This window comes from Odontomachus brunneus, unplaced genomic scaffold, assembly GCF_010583005.1.
Source record: "Odontomachus brunneus isolate Ranch 3 - 2012 unplaced genomic scaffold, Obru_v1 Obru_scaffold_011, whole genome shotgun sequence".
Lineage (NCBI taxonomy): Eukaryota > Metazoa > Arthropoda > Insecta > Hymenoptera > Formicidae > Odontomachus > Odontomachus brunneus.
Genome location: NW_022639461.1, coordinates 762,129 through 769,753, shown reverse-complemented (window position 1 = coordinate 769,753; position 7,625 = coordinate 762,129). Strand labels below are relative to the sequence as shown.

The 7,625-nt window shown below is 42.2% G+C and overlaps 1 protein-coding gene across 7 annotated transcripts in view; it reads left to right on the top strand.

Annotated features, from left to right (window-relative positions):
* Window positions 1–7,625, top strand: part of LOC116840737 — a 371,839-nt gene that overhangs the window by 207,411 nt on the left and 156,803 nt on the right. The gene's annotated exons all lie outside the window — the stretch shown is intronic.

Here is a 7,625-nt window from a genome sequence, read left to right as displayed (position 1 = left end):
ATATATATATATATATATATATATATATATATATATATATATATATATATATATATATACAGGGTGTCTCACAACCACCGTAAGATATTTTAATAGCATATTCTGAAGTTAGAATTGAAAATTCTAATACAAAAATGTCGAGGCTACAATAGTTTTTAAATTATAACCGATTAAAGATTAATATCGCGTAGAATTCACACGCTCAGGCATGCACATCATTTTATTATTTGTTATCGACTTTACAGTTAATATTAATTTTTACTACACAGCTGATTCCTAAAAACATTAATAATTATTATTACTAGAATTATTAAATTTAATAGTTTCACATTTGAGAAACAAGGATTTTATGCGTTTTTACATAAAAAGTAATCATGAAAAATACGATTGATACGATTTCACTCCTCATAAAACGTGAAAAATATAAAAATAATAATAAATTATTTTCCATGATTACTTTTCTTGTCAAAAACGCAAAAATTCTTGTTTTAAGTGTAAAACTATTAAATTTAATAATTATAATAATAACAATAATAATTATTAATGTTTTCAGGAATCAGCTATATAGTAAAAACTAATATTAACTGTGAAGTCGATAACAAATGATAAAACGATGTGCATGCTGTATAACTATGGGCTTGAGCGCGCGAATGCTACGCGATATTATAATTCTACGATAATCTTTGATCGGTTATCATTCAAAAACTATTGTAGCCTCGACATTTTTGTATTAGGATTTTTTACTTTATCTTCAGAATACGCTATTAAAATATCTTATGGTGATTGTGAGACACCCTGTATATATATAAATTTAGATGTGCTCGCTAATTTAAATGTTTGCAAAAAATAGACTGTGCTAACATTAATTAACTTTTTCCAATCTCGAGTTTATATAATTTCACGTTCGCGCTTTAGATGATCTATATAATCCGCGATGGGCAATTAATTATAAATTCTATATTGATAATTTCATCAACCGTGTAACGCGAAGTGATTCAGAATTGGAATTACATGTAGCACATATAACGAAAGATATATATGCTCCATTTTTATAAACAAAAAGAATAAATCTGTCGTAATGAAACAGACATTTATAGTAGCAAGTGTTCGCACAATTTGGAAGTATAACTTGTGAGCTTGCTTGATTTAAGATTTTTCTATTTAATTTAATAAATTCTATCTTATCGCATTTAAATCCAGTCCCTGTTGTGTTCTTCAGAAATGAGGTAAATTATAAAGTGAAGTAAGGATCAAGTAACGTAATTATATAAGTACAAATAAACATCGGTTTTTGTGATTACGTGAAAGTGTATATTAATCTATGTTAAAAACCAATGGAAAACCTTGGTCTGGATTTGTAACGCACAGCGTCAGTTTTATGATTTTAGTTGGTATAAAGTGCAGTTTTTAAAAGAAAAATAATATGACGAGACCTTTACTCTAGTCCGTATATACATAATGTCTGAATTTAAAGGATTTTCCTACTCGGTTTAGCGAGTTCTTCCTGTACACGAGCAGTCGGATACCCAAGTCCAGATACCCATATACATTGCAATGATACTGTAATGTTGCAACCAAAACATTTTATCTTTCGAATGTCTTAGAATTTCTTCCCTTGTTTCAGTGAATTCCCTTTGTTATCTTGAAAAGTCTCTGCCTATAAATTCTGAAGCACTCCGTACATAAAATATTTTCATACACCGGAGAGGAAGACTATATGCTAATTGCTGAAATACGAGGAACAAACCCGCGCCAATGTGTACACATATAAATGGAATGTACCGCGAACGTTCGTATGCCATTTCACGGAAGCACGACGAACAATACCATTACCGCTATTTGTTGCACGACTGCGTTACCGTTACTTTACTCACTGCTGTGCAACGAGCTGCAAAAGCTGCCCTCTAAAACCAGAAAAACCCTCGAATTGGGTCGTTCTTTTTTTTCTGTCACCGACGACGAGAGCAGTAGTCGGCGGCAGGCCACGAGAGGGAGCGGAAAATCCTTAATCCGCCTCGGTCGCCGGAATCTGGCGTGAACCCGTGCGAAAACAACGTCGAGGGGTGGATTATGATGATCGTGGAAACAACGGGCGCGCTCGTACTCCGCGGAATGGACGGCTGGTTTTCAGATGTATTGCACACCCGAGCGTGACCCATAACCGCCAGTCTTCTCGCCCCTCTCGCCTAATTCTCCTTGCACGGGCAGACAAATTAGTCCTCTTTCACCCTCATTCGAGCCAAGAGCTAAGAGGCTCAGCGTCTGTGCCGATGGAGCTTATTTCTCCGCTAAGCTCCTGCGATTCGGTAACAGATCGTCTTATGATGACGACGAGAATTCTCAGTTACCGCGCCTCGCGCGAGAGGCTCTCGAAAATACGACCGAATCGAGTGATCGTCGTATTACTTTTAACGAAGGATATCGCTCTTTTGCGATGGTAGGATTCGAAAAACTCTGCCTTCTCCTCGCTTAAGAAGTTCATTCATTCAAACCAAAATGCTTAAAATTATGCAGAAATTTAACATAACATTTACCGCAGCAAAGCCATTCGTAGTTAAAGTTTCATACGATTTTCCTGTTCGTGAGAAATTTAATACCGAATATCGCTATTTTGCACATATAACTCCATGATAGGAGCAGTATAGATTACCGTTATATAAGTGTAACTTCATAAAAGGTAATAGTAGCCAAATAAAAAAATGATCGTTATAAATGTTATATATTAGGAAATGCGGATAGAATGCAGATAGAAATGATAAAAGAAAGAATAACATTCACTTCATCGTTTTTGGTAGATCATAGGCCAGAAACTGTTGTTTTATGCTATAAGCATTATACTGAATGAAAGGTGACGAGGTTAACATCATGAAATTAGTTTCAAATTAACGTTTATTATTTAGATAGTGAAGTAAATATAGAAACGTAATTTCATTCGACAAGTAGTGAATTTATGAGTAGAGCTCCTTTGATGCGTTAAAATACGCCCCTTGGGCGTCCTGAAAATACACACCTGCTGAATAATCTTCTTAAGGCTTGGCAGGAGCCAAAGGCAAATCGTGATCTGACTTTGGAGGCTTCGTGCGGCAGAACGCGGCGAAACACCGTTCTGTATACGTAGTTGCATGTGCAACAGCTGCAAACTAGTGCAACTGGGCTATATTTGTCGTAGTATCTTGTCGTGGTATACTTGTCGTGGTATCTGTAATTTTTCATATTTTACCTTGCAGACGTTATATCTCCTCGGCAAACGTTCTTCAAAGTCGTTCTTGAATAATCATCAAGGGGCGTACAGGATTTGCAATTTAAAAATTTATAATGGATTAAAATATGGACTCGTATATTTCCGCGTAAATCAAATAAGTAAATATCTGATTTTTATTTCGATTTCTGTTCTAAAAAAAAAACATTTTGCGTACGTCCTTGCAAACAATTCTTCTGACTGCAAGTATCACAATTATAAGATGATTTTCATTTTTTAAAAAACGAAAAATGCCTTTGCGTGTTTCGCGGTTCTCTGCGAAAGGTCTCCATATTTTTCCTGTCGGCTCTTAGCGAAAACGTAATGCGATTAGATTCGGCTCTTTCCTTTCAAAACGCAACATAATTCTTTATCATGCGGACACGATCGCGCGCGCGCACCCTCCGGTCTTTCTCTCAAAGAGGGACCGGCACGTGTAGCCGCATCCGTGCTGCGGTGAGCTCGCCACCCTATTCGAAAGTTGTCCAGCAGCATTCAACTTGTTTGGCCCTGCCGAGGCAAATCTCCCTTCCTCCCTTTCGTCTGTCTCTCGTCAGGTTCGTCGCGAAGGAGCGGAGCGGACACAATCTCCGGAGTTCGCCGCGACCGGCGACCGCGGGCCAGCGAACTTCGATTTCGAGTACACAAGAGACACCGGGTATGCGTCTCCCGCGCCGATTCAGGTCAAAGTGCATTTTCTCGGTTGCGCTCTGATGGTAGCAAACGAACCGCAGCGGTACGCGCGCTCGCTCGCCCGCTCGCGATCGCCGGAACTTGGACTTTCCCCTTTCGACTTAATTGGCGGCTTTCGAGTACCGGCAAGCGGACGCACCGGGGACGTCTTTGACTTTCCTTTCAGCGACCGAGAAGTCCGAAACTCGCCCGACGGTCAACGGCGCGAGACAATGTCGTGAGGATCGCGACGAGGGCTGCGGCGACGTTCCGCGCAGATCGACCGTCGCGGCGGAGACGTCGAAAGCAATAGTTGTGAGATAGGGGAAGGGTCCATTTATTTTTCGCACGAGGAAGCAGTCGTGGGCGCGACCTATCTCTATCTTTCATCTACCTATCTTACTCTCGTGATTTTCCGATCTATTTGAGGTGTTCCCGATCTCGAGGCTCGCGGAGACGCGAAGCGTCGATAAAGTCGCGTGATTCGTTCTTTGTCACGGCAAACCACTTCTTTCGAGTTCTTGATTTTGGTAACTAACTTAATTGGCGGTTTCGAGACGTTCGTGGGCTGTCTTTGTGGATTGAAGTGGCGCAGGACCACGACGCTCTTCAGAGAGAGGGTCGTGCACGGGCGACTAAGAAGCTCGAAACTTGTTAATGGTGTGGGTGTATGGGACAATAGCGTAAAGACCGTCGAGATTACGTCGGGACTACGGGACTTTGTGTTTGATGCAAACGGAACCAATTAAATTGTTAAAAGAACACGCGTTTTTCGCGAATCGCGTGTGCCAAGTATACGGAATATTTTAATTACTATTGTAACGAGGATTGTATACGAGGCACTCCACGTGCCTGCAGATTCGCTGACTGACACGAAGGTATTTCTTCCTTGAACGAGATGTTATTGTCTTTTTAGTTGCAGGTGAAAATGTGAGAAATACAGGAGCCATGTTAACTGAATCCTCTCAATTGAAGCGAATTAAATTATCTTCGGGAGAATGAATGAATAAATTATTAAAAAACCACAAAAACGCACTATCCAACGGTGAATTTACCGGCTTCGGTTACAAGGCTTCGTGTACATTTAATAAATGACAGCAGGATACAATATGGTGGATCGGTCCGTTTGGTGGGTATATAATGCCTCGACGTTGGTATAAGCTCATGTTCGCTGGTAGCCGGCTAGTGGAAACAGTAAATCTAAACGCTTACATGGGCGCCGTGTTACATGTACGGAGACTACGTTTATGCCAGGGACTCGCTATTATTTCGAATATCAACGCGGCATTAAGCCGACGCACAAACCAGAGGTAAATACGATATCGGCCCTTCTCCGTCGTCAGGAGATAAAATCATTCGGCCGCAGGTATCATTTCCGACGATTCCGTCGCTATCATTTCAACTCGTATCAGATTTTACCATAATTTCGGGAGAACCGCAACTGTGGTCGGAGAACTGGCCGCGAGATATCCTCTGAATAAATATTCGATCCTGGATAAATATAAAACGAGGATTAAAAAGGGCTTTAAAAAGACAAATTTTATCCCCTTCTATCAAGGCCCTACAAAGACCTTACACAGGGATGTAACGCTTTTACAAATTAGCACCTAGGTTTGTAAATCTGACCAGCCCCCATTTTGACATATGCTTAACTAGATCACAACTGAAAAAATTGAAGTCCTTATCTCTTGACGTATTTATTTAAGATATAATAAATTAAATCCTTTTTTAGCATGTTTATTATAATTTCTCGTACATTTAACTATCAATCAATAATCGTTTCTTCACTGAAACTACTTCAGCAATTAACTGACTTGCCCTTGACCGAATCTTATTAGTACAAGCCTCGTTTGGGGCATCCAACGTCAAGCATCAATTCATAACCTATTCCTATTTGTGAAATTCTATTCAGGATTTGCCTACTCTGGCCATATCTGGGTCCTATGGATCCTCAAATATATTTCGAGTCTCATCATTGGCTAGGATATATTTAAGACCTGTCTCGACTAATTTTTACTCAGACAGTTACTTTTGGCGTGGGGAACAGATAAGATACTTGCCATTAGCGCTTTAACTATCTCCGTGAAAATCGGATCGCACAGAAACGCAGAATTACGCGTAAAACAACCCGCCGTACAGCTCGGATACCGTGATTTTTAAATAATTGCCAATTTTTTTCGGATACATCTCGGTGGCGCGCGGTGGATGGAATTTTCAATCTTCACGCGCACGAGAAAACCAATACTATAATTCTGATTGCTACGCAGATTGCGGGGGATTCACACGCGCCAGACAATAACGATAATATATTAAGCTCGTTTCTTTTTACTTCTTTTTCCCCGTTTTTTTTTCCCTATTTTCTCGTTCGCTTTAGTACAATGCGCGCAAGCATGCTCGTCGTTTTGCTCGTATCACGCGGCAATCTTGCTTCAAAACCGCGACGCAAAAATTCGACGGATTCAGTTATATCCTTGTAATTCCTTTGAACGCGCGGAGAATATTTGCTTTGAAGTAATCTGCGGCGGAAAAGGGTACGCGCCCCCTGATACGAATAACCTTTTTCATCGGGACAGAGGAGAAGGGCGGAGGTGAGCGGGCGGAGGACGAGGAGAAGGAGCAGGAGCCGGGGTGAGAGGGAGGGAGAGAGGAAAAGAGAGTTAATTTTACGACGAGAAAAATGCGCGTTTACCGGCCGGTCGTGAGAAAAGGACGGGATGAGCGCCCGAAGCGAAGCGCGCTGAATTCGTTTCTTGTCCCTGGTGAGTGGTTTTGTACCTTTGTAATAAAACTGCATTTCCATTTCCGCGTACAACGTGCGCTGCCACTCGCCCGCTCGCTCGCTCGCGCGCGTTGAAATTAACGTTACGCGGAGACGAGCATTACGCGGCGAGTTTCCGGTTAATGGACCGTAACGTTTATATCTGGCTGTCCTTGGTAATTTATCGGCGACGCGATAAACGTGCGTTGCCCAGCCATCGACACTGACGAATCGGCTCGATGCGTGCGCGCGCCCTTCGCAACTTTACGGGAAGCTGCCCGCAAAATCTAACAATGGGCAGCAGCTGCGTGAAACAACGCGCTTGGAATATCAGTATGGACGTGATGCCCTCGAGATTCCCTCGTTGTCGTTCGCGCCTCAACGACGAGACACCTGACGCTCCCGTTGTCCTTAAATTTTCTTGCTGACACGGCGAAGAGGAAAACACGGTAGGCGCGACGTTCAAAAATCGCCTCGAAAGAGCAACTAATTCCGAGCACCGCTATAAAAGAAGATTAGTTACCCTCTTGATACAGCGGGTGTAAAAGCGAGATTCACGGAAGGAAACGACGTCGACCCGGCTATCCTCCGTTTTCCTTACCCTCTCTCATCCTCTCTCTTTCTCTCTTTCTTTCTCTCTTGCAACCTTACGAGCTTTCTCCCTTCGCCGAGGGGCTTGGCAATGTTTGTGGACGAGGGCATGGCGCTTTTACGGAGGCACACATAATTTTCTGCGCCGACTGCTTGCGCTCCGTAGGTGGTGGGTTCGGTGGATCATCCTTATCTGACCGCCTACCAGATATGCACGTTCTTCGGTCGAGATAAGGCGCATCCAACGCGCTGAATTTTCGCGATCGTGCACCACCTCGGATTGTTCCATCCTCTAACGCCCCTCCGCGAGGAAGAATGGGAGGGAAAGAGAGAGAGAGAGAGAGAGAGAGAGAGAGAGAGAGAGAG